The sequence below is a fragment of the Paramisgurnus dabryanus genome, chromosome 7, assembly GCF_030506205.2.
Source record: "Paramisgurnus dabryanus chromosome 7, PD_genome_1.1, whole genome shotgun sequence".
NCBI classification, from domain to species: Eukaryota; Metazoa; Chordata; class Actinopteri; order Cypriniformes; family Cobitidae; genus Paramisgurnus; species Paramisgurnus dabryanus.
Window position 1 is genome coordinate 34,762,786 of NC_133343.1, and position 13,524 is coordinate 34,776,309.

General features: G+C 36.5%; 1 protein-coding gene across 1 annotated transcript in view; it reads right to left on the reverse strand.

Moving 5' to 3' along the window:
* tafa3a (TAFA chemokine like family member 3a) overlaps positions 1-13,524 on the reverse strand; it is a 126,698-nt gene that overhangs the window by 26,470 nt on the left and 86,704 nt on the right. The window lies entirely within an intron of this gene.

Below are 13,524 nucleotides of genomic sequence, written 5' to 3' on the forward strand. Positions count from 1 at the left end.
TTCCAGCAGGATAATGCACCATGTCACAAAGCTCGAATCATTTCAAATTGGTTTCTTGAACATGACAATGAGTTCACTGTTCAATGTGGTGGAACAGGAGCTTCGTGCCCTGGATGTGCATCCTACAAATCTCCATCAACTGCAAGATGCCATCCTATCAATATGGGCCAATATTTCTAAAGAATGCTTTCAGGACCTTGTTGAATCAGTGCCATGTAAAATAAAGACAGTTCTGAAGGCGAAAGAGGGTCAAACACAGTATTAGTATGGTGTTCCTAATAATCCTTTAGGTGAGTGTACGTGCCAATAAAAAATATAAATATATTCACACACAAAAAAAGTGCTGGGTAATTTTCAACCCAGGGTTGGGTCAAAACTTTGGGTAAATTATAACAAAAATTGTTTATATTTGACGCAAAAGTTAAATGACATCCCAATGGGTTGCATTTGTCCCTTTTGACCCAGTGCTGGGTTGAAAATAAACCAGCTTTTTAGATTATAATCTATTTACATGCAAAAGCTATTGATTGTAAATAACATTATGTAAATATACACTTTAATACCACATGCCCACTTTCGGTTAAAAATCTATTAAATTTTTTTTAAAAATTAAGATTTATACTAAATAAATAAGCTTTCCATTTATATATGGATCTGGAATCTGAAGGTGCAAAAAATCTAAATATTGAGAAAATTAAATCAAGTCCTTAGCAAAGCATCTTAATAATAATAAATACATTTTTGATATATTTACTGTAGATAATGCACAAAATATCTTCATGGAACATGATCTTTACTTAATATCCTAATGATTTTTGGCATAAAAAATATAATTTTGACCCATACAATGTATTGTTTGCTACTGGTTTTGTGGTCCAGGATCACATGTTCGTGCTAGTAAAGGAAACGTTCATAAGCTCAATTCAACAGAACTATATTGAGTAGCACATTAGTAGCACCTTCTCAAGTCTCATCTTTTATCTGCGACTCTCTGATCAAACTTTTACCTCTCCTGTCCTAACACTTATTACCCAGTGTGACTGTAGTGAACAAAAAGAGAAATACTTCTCTCTTTGACCAGACCCAGAAAGTGAAGCGGAGTGGCGAGCCAATTACCATAGCATCGCTATGCCAATTTACAGCGAGTCACTTATGAAATTGTTATGAAGGCGATAGGAGAGCTAGCCATCTGCGGTCCGCGGAAATGGAAGATCAAACATTTCGACTCTGCACGCTCTTTCAGCGGCACACCACTTACCTGATTAGAGATTTTGGGGTGTTTGTGTGGCAGGGTGAGATGGTCTAATAAAAGTCTAAATGAAAAGATGTCACATTTAATACCCTTTACCAGGTCAGCTCTACAAATACGTTGAGTTTTTACCCGACTCAAGCCGTGAAAGCACGGCTTGGGCTCTCTTGCCACATTTTCGCCTCCAGGATACGGCCGCTGAGGTCCTGCTAAAAAGCGCACACGCAAGTCTAAAGTACCTTTGTGGTTAGCAAAGGGTAATATGGAGTCAACGATCCCAAAACAAAAGCGAGTCTGGGCAGAGGTCCAAAATCTTGTGTTGGTGTAAACATAAATTGAAAAGTACACAACAGTAGCACACACGGGTAAATGATAAATGCTTGCTTTTGATGCTTATGACCTATGCAGTTGTACTGTATGCCGACTGCTGACAAGTCTAAGAATCTTTAGCTTATATTTTTCCTTTTGACATGATGTTTTTTTTAATGATAATGTGATCTGCAAAAATCACATCATGTTCAATTCTGATCTTGGCTACCCGTACAAAATAAGAAGTTTATTCAAGTGTGCTATTAGTATACTTCTTTTAAGATAAACGTTTTTATCTCTTCTACTTTTATGGACTTCACAGAAGTACTTAAAATGTAATTAAAAAGTTTGCCTATTTATCTTTTATCCTTGATATACTTGAAATTCAAAAATGATATATAAATAGTAAACTATAAGTATCAACTTAACTATATATTGAAGTATATATTTAATTTTAATGACTGATGATGCTGCTTTCTGGCCAAAACGCATTATCATATTTTTTGAAGGTGGCATTTAGCTGCTTTTGCATCTGAACTTATATATAGAAAAAGTAGGGCTGTCAAAAGATTAATCACGAATAATCACATACAAAATAAAAGTTTGTTCTTGCAAAATATATGTGTGTGCTCTGTGTGTAATTTTTCAGTATTTAAGAAACAATTACATGTTTGTATAATAAAATTTGTTTAGATTTTGATATATTTTATATTATATTATAAAATTATATATATATACAAATTTTCTTACATTTGTACATGTATGTATGTATTTGTATATGCATAATAATTACACACAATACACACACAAATATTTTTTGCAAACACAAACTTTTATTTTGTATGCAACTAATCGCAATTAATCTTTATCTGGAGTGACTGTTTATGCAGCGTCCCCTTACCGAAATGGCCTTTAAGGGTGTAAAAATTAAACGCATTATCATTATTGTATTTTTGATGGAGGTGGTGTTTAGCTGCTTTTGCGTTTGAACTCTTCATATATAGCAAAAGTTGGGCTTTCAAAAGATTAATCACGATTAATCGCATACAAAATAAAAGTTTGTTTTTGCATAAAATGTGTGCAATGTGTGTAATTATTTTGTATATAAATATACACACATGTATGTACGTTTTTAAGAAACACTGTATCTATATATACACGTTTAGATTTTCATATATTTTATATTATGTATAAACATTAAAAAATATATACAGTAGTATGCAAAAGTCTTAGGCCACCATCACCAGCTTTGTTGTTTTAGCAAAGTTTTAATGTCCATCCATATTTATTTTTCACTCTTTTAGTTTTTATTAAGATACAAACAGAAATGACAGGAAATATGTACACAAAATATATGTAAAATATTTCACACTTCAGCTTATCCTTTTATACTGTTTTTAATACTACATACGTATAAGTTTCCTGTATTTTCTGGTTGTGTTCAAATAAAGAGACTGATAAATAATTACATATGATCACTATACAGTTGCAAAAACAACACATCTAATGGTAGCATGATGGCCTGAAAATTTGCACAGTACTGTATATTGAAGTATATATTTAAATTTAATGAGGCAGAAACCAATTATCATTATTATATATTCATTATTATATATTCATTACACACAAAACACACACAAATATATTATGCAAACACTCAACTCACTCAAACAACTTTTATTTTGTATGCGATTAATCGCGATTATTCTTTTGACAGCCCTACAAAAAGTAGTATGAGCTTGTATGTATACGTAGCTCTTTATAATCCCACTAGGATACACATTTTCAACATGGTCAATAACACAGATTCCTTGTTTTTATTACATGAAAATCCAAGGTCATTGCTATTTTAAAAAGAACGTCTTACTGCAAAGAAAAATCTGATAAAACCTCATGAACTCACGGCAACAAAAAAACTAGTGACATCATTTAAATTTAACACTAAAGAGTCATTTTCTGCTGCTATTGTTTCTAATCGCTTGTTTTTCATAAAAAAACTGCAATATCTCCCTAATATGCAAGATCATCATTATGCAATAATCGACAAATCTGCATTCGCACGAACACTTAAACAGATTCAGAAAAATTATATTTGCAATTTGGGTCAGCACATTACCATAATGCTTAATGAGGCAAGGCTAGTGATTCCAAAATAGACCACAGACCATTGCTTACCATTCCCCTACTGTAAATATCATTTATCATAGCGCTATCCATTTGAAGGATCTCTCCGGCTTGCTTCCCTCTCCATCGCTGTATCCTATTCCAGACACCAGGGTGAACATTTTGGTCAAGCCACAGATTTGCTGACAGATTGCTGTAGCCGACAGATTCAGAACACATGGGCCAAAGGCTCAAATGAACCTTAGTCCAACACCATCCATCTCCACATAGCACCATTAATGGCTGCCTCTGATCAATGTCTCTCCCCTGAGGAATCGCACACACATCTCAGTCAATGGTCTCTGAATGTTATTACATTTCGGTTGTCGTGAAAAAAGAGCAACACCCCGAAACTAATAGAGTCGGTGTCACCGTTTGACGCCCGCTTGGCAAATGGCAGATGAAGGGAAAGTTGAAGAACATTGCTATTATCATTGCAACAATAGCATTAGGTTCAAAGAGATGCAAAGAGAGCTGTAATTACAGACTATAAAAAATCATGCTCTGTAAAGACTTTAAGTAATTGTGAAATACTGCTGTATATGTATTTAAGTAATGCTAATCCTAAACCATAAAAGGGCACCCATTTTTTTGATGTAATACAAGTCTTAGGTGTGCCCAGAATGTGTCTGTAAAGTTTAAGCACACAATATTCTACAGATAATATATTAATATATAGCATGTCCAAAATGCCCCTATTTGGGCAGGAGCAAAAACTTGCTCTTTTCGTGTGTGTACCTTTAAATGCAAATGAGCCGGCTCTGATTCTAGACTAAAGATATGTGATGATTTCTGGAGCTTAACATTGGTTGTTAAATATACATGAGAAGCCTCTTTAAGTTGTACCCCGCTTCCGTTTAGGTTATTTGAGGACTGAGGGGCACTTTTCTCACTTTTTTTAACACCTGCCGATCAGAGTGTTTTTGTGAGTCCTCTGAAGAGCTTTTAAGATGATAGCTTCAATATTTAGTGACTTTTCACACCCATTAGAAGCTCACGGTCATCTTGCATACCATCAACATCCAAGCACCAAGTAAGTTTGGGTAACAAAAACGAAAATGTGATACTTAGAAAACATCTTAAAAAAGACCAAATGTTTAATATTATGCCCTTTTCAGTGCATTCCGTGTTGAAGTTTGTTCATCCACAAATCCAAAAGCTGTTAAATTATGATCATTAATATCTTGTCTACCATGGGTGTAATAATCATTATAACTGCCATTACTTTCAAAGATCGATGCTTTAATGTCTCTTCCAGTTAAAATCATTCCTATAAACTTGTTTACTATACCAGAGAAATAAAAGCAATCAATTATTTCTCCTAGACAGAAATGCAATCAAAAGGCGATGTCTCATCTGAGAAAACTACACCAGGAATTTTATGTCCTCTCTGAGTTTTATATAATATCTCAACGATGCTTTAAATTGCAAAAAAAGATGCAGTCCAATGCTATACATATTTATTTTATATCACTATACTCTTACAGTACTGTATGTCACCAATTGATTACTTTTTATTGATAGTCTCTTAGAAATGTTAAAAGAAACCTCTTAAACAGAATTGATACTTTCAATAAATCTCCATTTAGACCTTCATTAAGTCACAAGCAGTGGTGTAGTGGTGTCTGGAGAAGTGGGTATACTCTTAGTTTGTGCCCCCAGTAGAAGTGGGTATACTCTTAATGTATGCCCCCAGTAGAACTGGGTATACCCCATGCCATCAAATAAAGAGGTGGGTATACTCCGTATACCTGCGTATACCCTTCACTACACCACTGGTCACAAGAGCAATAAATAATAAGCATCCTCTTTTTTAAACATCACAAAAAATTGTGAAAACAACCAGATGCCCATGTTCCAGGCATTCGCGAACTAAGCGGCTGCTTGGGGCATTAAATAACTTAAACAAGTAATATAAATGAGTGAATGAATGAATACGAATGAATTAAATGAATAATTCAAGACAAGAAAATTCTGATTTGCAGACATCTGCTGTGTGTCTGCAGTGCTAGCGTTTGAGTCATGCGCAATATAGACACCTTGCGTGCATTGACAATTCACGCCGGCGCGCAAGTGCGCGTCACTCTGGTGCCGAAAAGAGAAAGACGAAAGGACAGAGGAGGAGAAAAAAGCAAGATAAAGGTATGTTTGCATGATTATTTACAATATGTTTAATTTTTGCAGCAGCAACTAGTGGTGTGACAGATCGCAGTTGATCCGTGATCGACCCACGGTTCGCCTCGCATGCGATTCGCGGATTAATACACAAATATAAATAGGGAAAGTTTATAATTTGCACGTGTTTCAAAGGCTGGCAATCAGATGTGATGCCCTTCAGAGATCAGAACACTTGGGGCCCTATTTTAACGATCTGAAACGCAAGTGCGAAGCGCAATGCGCAAGTGAGTTTGTGGGCGGATCTTGGGCGCTGTTGCTATTTTCCCGGCGGGAGAAATAACTCTTGCGCCGGGCGCAAATCAATAAGAGGTTGGTCTGAAGTAGGTTCATTATTCATAGGTGTGGTTTGGGTGTAACGTCAAATAAACCAATCAGAACGCTATCCAACATTCCCTTTAAACGCAAGGGCGCAAGTTCCATGGCGGGTTGCTATTATCATGACGGATTTACCAGGCGCACGCCAGGAGCGGTTCACAGCCGAGGAGACCGACGTTCTTGTACGAGCAGTCAAAGACAGAGAAGTTGTTTTGTATGGGGATAGGAGAAACCCCCCCAAATCAGCGTAGGTTAAACAGGGGTGAGAGGAAACAGCCACAATTGTCTCATCAGCTGGCATCCCCATCGTTGCGCCAAGCGCTACAATGATGTCAGGAGACGGGGGAATCCCAAGCTTGCCAGCATAAATCGGGCACGCCGTGTAACGGGAGGTGGATCTGCCTCTAGACAGACGCAGGCAGAGGACATCGCTGTGTCCACCCTCACCGCTGAAAGGGTTTGGGGGCTTTGAAATCGGACCCAAGAAACGCAAGCAAGGTCCAACCCCAAAGTACTCTTACAAATCAAGTTCATATACATTAAGGTTTCTTATGAAAATATTTTAATCGTTATTTGAATGAGAATTTTTTAATGCAGCCACACAATAAATAAAAACTATCACCACAATGCTCACCACAATGATTTCCCTTATCTCATGTGTTAATATTTTTTATTGTAACAATTACTGATTTGCAAAAATAACTGTTGCATCTGTGTAGATTAGATAAGCAAAGTGTGTGCGCGTTGTGCACGCTATACATTATGGTCAAGCATGCGCCCTTAAAATAGCATAATGAACCACGCGCAACGCGCCACTGACTTTAGACTAGTTTTTTTTTGGTCAGTGGCGCAATTGTTTTTTGAAACTGCAAAATAGCATCAGGGATGGTTTGCGCCGGAACACGCCTCCTTTTTTTGCGCTGAACCGCCCAGGGAGCGCAAGTTCATTCCCTAGTTTGCCGACGTGCGTCTATGGAGGGAAAAACCCGCTGTGCGCCGGTGCAAAATACGAATGATACATGCGTCACTGACAAAGTCAATTGTGCTGGGTGCAAGATAGGGCCCTTGATGTTTAAACTTTAGAGAGAGTTACGCTATTGTGTGTCATACTTTAGTACATTAACATACATTTGAGGAATAGAGCAATGAAAAACAATGTAAAGTTTTATGCTGCACCGTTTGTAATCCATCCTCTGTTTGTGTGTGGGCGCGTGCGTTTAAGTGCACTCAGTAGTGCACACATGGAGAGACGCGTTTCAGAAAAGTTAGCGAAAATAAAATCTTTCTGTTCTTGACAGGGCACATACACACAAAATTATCTCCACTGTACTCTTTTTCGAATAAAACATTTGTTTATGTCTTTATGTTTATATATAGATTAGGCAGAAACCAGGACGATGCTTCTCTTAAAGAGACAGTAACCTCAATTAACCTACTTAAGCCTGTGTCATTAATCTTCTTTGTAAAATCACTTTGTAGCTCTAAAAAATAATATTATATTTAATTCATACAAAAAAGACAGTGTTATGATTCATTTGATTAATATGCTTAATGTGCAACTGTTCTTTTTATAAATGTTTGTAACTTTTTTATTTTTTTATAAAAAAATTGGTGGGAGGGGGGCCCCCAAGAGGCTCGGGCCGGCACTGCCATGTTCATCTTCTGCATATTCATTTATTTCATATGCATTCTGACTGAAGTCATGTTTGCTCTAAATACCATGCTGTCCCCACCCTAAACGTGCCAAGAATGTTTTATGTCACACAAATGCATGCACGCATGCACACGCGCACGCACGCACTGTTCTTAGCCTACAAACCATGACTGACACCAAAAATGTCATCACACTTGCTGCCGTGGTAACAAACAACACCAATCAACTTCTTGCTCTGTCATGTTCATAGCGAGATTGAAAGCAACCAGCCCGTGAACAAAACTTTCTTACAAACTACAACTGTATGACATATAACCATGATCTATATAAGACAATAGCTACATGAAGTGCCTGTTTTATTATAAAAAGATAGATAGACAGAGAGACAGACAAAAAGATTTGTTGTTTCAACTTAAAAAATTATGTTTTCTTGCTGCCTTAAAATTTTTAGTTAATTCAACTTAAAAAGATTTGTTAACTTGAAAAAAGGAATATTGAGAAAGAAATTTTGAGTCAACTAATATTTTTAAGTTGAATTAACTAAACATTTTAAGGTAGAACGACTGTCTGTCTGTCTATTAATAATATATAATAGTAAATATTTATTTTATTAATGAAACAAAAATTAAGGCAGCACAAACACTTTTTTTAAGTTGAAACAACTAATATTTTTTACAGTCTACTTTGTCATGCATTTCAAAAACATTTTACTAAACAAAATAGAATTACTAATATAATTTCAAACATTCAAGCATATCCCTTCAGATCAAAATAATTTTAAGGTCAAGAAATGTAAAGGCTGAGTTTGAGTAAACAAAAACTGAATTTTTATTCTTGGCTGAACTAATCCTTTAAAAATGGGAGTCCAGATTACTATAGGTAAGCAACTAAATTTAACACAGGGATGCATGTGAAACCCTCTGATTTCATCATTCAACTACATCATTTTGGGTCAAGGTGAAATATCGCACGTATTAATTGTTAATTGGCCAAATTACAGTAAGCGTTAAGCAAATTTGCCGCCGGACGAAGGTGAAATATTACAATTATAAATTCTTAACAGTCTAAATGACTTTACCAGAGGTCTGTTCAAGAGTTATTAACCTGCTGTATGTTAGCTGCTGGTCATAATTAATTCATATTTCAGCAGAACAGCACATTGCTCTCTAACACGTTGTTAGTCATAATTTAACCAGTGTTAGTTTTCTCAGAGTATCGATGGTCATTCTGGGTCACAAGGCACTGATTTAAGCGTGTAAAATATGAACACTAAATTAGTCACTAAACATGTGACGACTTCTCACTTCTAGGAATGTGATATTCCTATTGAAACCATCATAAGAGCTCTTTATTGTCGCAGTTGCTTTGGACTATACCGTATGTAAACACGCAGTCAGCTAAATAAAATGCACTTAAAACATACTAAATAAAATAATATGCATATTTTAATTCTTTTTTTTTAAGTTGCCAGCCAGTGCCAGCATTTTTCATGATTTTCACATAAGTTTAATGCCTTGCAAAAAAATGTTCTTCTTTAACTATATAACCATACAATTTATCAAATGAAAGAACAGACCCTCTGATTTAATAACAAAAAATGTTTCATCCTACCTTCATTAGTTCTCTTTTACCACCTCTCAAATATGGGTTGGTTTCTTTAAAAACACCACATTTTGATCAAAAAGCTGAGATAATTCCTTTTTTGCGAAGCAGTGGCGGATCTAGACCAATCTGGGGCCAGTTAACAGGCCAAATACCATGTTTATGCTACTGTCTAATTACGGATGTAAAAAACAACGATCGCAAATTTTTTTTAAAAATAATTTCACACCCCACATTTAGGGGGGCCAAAAGTGGGTCAAAGCTTGTTGTCACAGGGGCACTGGCCCCCGCTGGCCCCTCCCTAGAACCGCCACTGTTGCGTAGCACTTTTGATAGAGATCAGATTCAGAGTGATCTTTAAAACTACACAGAATTCTTTCTCTTTCACGTGAGGCGTTACTTCCGGGTTGTAAAAGTTGCGGAAGTTCGCCACCTGGTGGATAATAACGGTATTGCGGAAAGCCGGAAATTCTCGTAATTGGCAGGGAAGCGTTTTCTCTTAATTGACGATAATTCGTCAATAGCGGGAAAGAGTTAATCAGTTTTGTAACCACAACCCAGTAGATATGATTCAGACAAGTGACTGACTATAGTTCAAAACACAACTATAACAATAAAGATACAAGGAACGGTATAATTTGGATCTCTTTCATTGTGACTTTTTTTGAATTATGAACAATAAATCATTGACAACCAATAAAGTCTGTTTGAAATTTAACTAGTCAATTAACTCGTTCACCGGCAGCGTTTTTAAAAAAAGTTGCCAGCCAGCGCCAGCGTTTTTCATGATTTTCACCAAAGTTTAATGCCTTCCAGAAAATGTTCTTCTTTAAATATATAAACATACAATATAACAAAAGAAAGAACAGACCCTCTGATTTCAAACAAAAAAAAAACGTTTCATCCTACCTTTAGTGGTTCTTTTGCAATCAGCTTTTGAATATGAGTAGGTTTTTGCAAAAACACCATATTTTGAGCAAAAAGCAGAGATAATTCAATTTTTGTGACGGACTTTTCATAGAGATCCCATTTAGAGCGATCTTTAAAACAAACACGGACATGCAGCAGCTTGCCATAGGGCAATACTTCCGGGTTTAAAAAGTTGCGGAAGGTGGATAATAGCGGTATTGCGGAAAGACGGAAAATCTCGTCATTGGCGGGGAAGCGTTTTCTCTTAATTGACGAGATATCAATGGCGGGGAAAGAGTTAAGAGAAAACGCTTCCCTGCCAATGACGAGTTTTCTGGCAATCCGTATTTGCGCTATTATCCACCAGGTGGTGCTCTTCCCCAACTTATAAAACCTAGAAGTATGCCCATAGAGCAGACAGTTCAAACTCTGTGTATGTTTTGATAATCGCTCTGAATCTGATCTCTATTAAAAGTGCTTCACAAAAAATGCAATTATCTTAGCTTTTAACTCCAAATTTGGTAATTTTGAAGAAACCTTCCCATATTTGATACGATGAAATATTATTATTATTTTTGAAAGCAGAGGGTCTGTGCTTACATTTGGTATATTGTATGTTTATATATTTAAGGAAGAACATTTGAACGATAAGGCTACTGCAGTGAACGAGCAAAATAACATCAACAAAGTTATCTTCTGCTGGTATGGTCGCTAATATAGTTATCGTTATAGTTAATGTTATGGTTTTCATAAAAGTCTAAAAGACTATTAATACATAATAAATAATTGATGTCTGTAACCGTCTGTTGAATGTCTTTTATTTTAAAGTTTGGTGTTCCATAGTCATGTCTTTTATTTTGAAGTGTTCACTGTCATGGTCATAGATATGTATATAAAGGCTAGATGGCTCGTCCGCGCTGATGGCCAATTGAGTTGAACGTCCGCATTTTGGCGGCCATCTTAGGACAGGGCGCTCGCTCACTCGTAGCATTGAGTTTTAATGATGCAGGTACTTTTAAATGACCATAACTTGCTTAAATTTTTACCGATTTTCAAACGGATTGGTTTGTTATAAACGTCAAAGATGTACCTATGACACTGAATACGTATACTAAAAATAAATAAAAAATTCATGAAACATGTTAAAGCATCCATAATTATAGCCACGTTAATAACGTTTGTAAAAAACCAAACCGTTTGTAAATCCGTCAAGAATTCAGCAAGTTACGAGCATTTTAGTTGGCATATGTCACTCACCTTCCGTCCACAGCAGCAGGGAGCAGCACTATGGCAGCACTGACCTAAGATGGCCGCCAAGTGACGACACAGCTGACTCCGCCTTGAGCCATCTAGCCTTTATATATATATCTATGGTCATGGTTGTCTCTTGTTTACCTTTCCCTGCTGTGTCATGTTCTGATTGGTTCCCTGTCTGTATAAAAGCCCTCTTGTTTAGCAATGTCCTCGTCAAGCTTTGTTTACATGTATCTGCTGAAGGTTTTTGTCATCCCACACCATATTTTGTGTTTTGTCCTGTTTTGGTTAATAAACTGCACTTGGGACTAAACCTCGTCTCATCTCAGTCGATCCTACGTGACAACAACAGGCCGTTGAATTATTTGAAAATAATGCACATCCAAGGTGGTAACGTGGCACGATGAAAAGCGGATATGCATTATTTTCAAATAATTTAAAGGACCGGAGTCAATTATTCTGCTTATAATACACTTACCACAGATATGGCTTAAACATTGCTCTGGTGGTTATTTTAAGACATTTGACATGTCTCGACCAATCAGAATAAAGCATTTAGCAGGCCCTTGGTATAATCTTTAGTAATTGTGTGTTATGTATTGCCTACACACTGTAAGAACAAATGGTCAAAAAATTTACCTAAGGTGTTCAAAGTAGTACCTCATGGGTACATATTGGTACCAAAGAGAGCTTATTAGTACCACAAAGATACTGATTGGTACCAGATGTATACATACTGTATCTGTACCTAATGGTGCATATTAGGACCCCTTTAAAGGCTATTGCCCCAGTGCTAGGTGGGGTACATATTTTGACCATTTTTTCTGTACCATCTGTTCCAATCTCATTTAAAACAAACCATTTCACCAGACCTGAACTGCCTGTACAGTGAACAACAACCAGTGAAAAAGCCACAAACTCTCCTCTCGCTGTATTCCTCTGCCCCTTCTGCCAAAGATGCGTGCTCGTAAATGTCTTTCAGGATTGATATCCTATTATTACTTGCACTTATTGAGTGGGTAGTTTCAAAGGGACAGTTATTAAAGCAAATATCTTTAATTTACGATCTGGGGCCATCCATCTGTTCCAGTAATAACAGCGAGGAATTACTTATTAGAGTTGAGAAAGAGATATTGAGTTTCCTGACAAATCCTCAGCCCACTGAAAATATAACTGCGCTCCAACCATGAAATGCGACTCTACCGGAGGTGCGTAAAACCAACCGCGAGAAAAAATAGGCTTCATTATCATAGTGCCATGGAGAAATCTAAAACTATGATTGAATTTACCTACGCAGGTCCACCATTTTGTGACAATATACAGGGCATATACAGTACAATATACAGTATGTGTATTGAATATTTACTGTAAAAAGTAATTTTCCTTAACCTTATTGTGCAATAGCATCAGAAAAAATGGTCTCTTAGTTGAATGATGGCTTTAAATTGAACAAGCACATCAAAAGCGCAAGCTTTTAGCACACAGACAAACTTACACTTCAACCTTCACTACTATTCATTTTATTTTGAGTGTTCAAGTAATACAAAATCTGTCACGGTGTTTCAAAACTGATGCCATAATTGCTGGGTCCTACAGCTTTACAAATATAAGCCTTTGAAAAAATGCATTAAGTCATTTTGAAAGCTTCACGATGGAGATATTAACACTGCGTTCTCTGCGCTGACCGCTGGACCGGTGTCAGCGTTTCTCTGCTAATTGCCCCCATCAGTTAAAATCGTTATGATCCTCTTTTATTTCACCCAAAATAGAAAAGCCCATGTCGCAGGCTGGCCGCCAGGACGTCTCAGTGGCTACTAATGAGATGCTGGTGATGAGTAATGGTGGGCTGTTTGAGCTGTGATTTATATGTAAAAGTCAGATGGGTTTAATC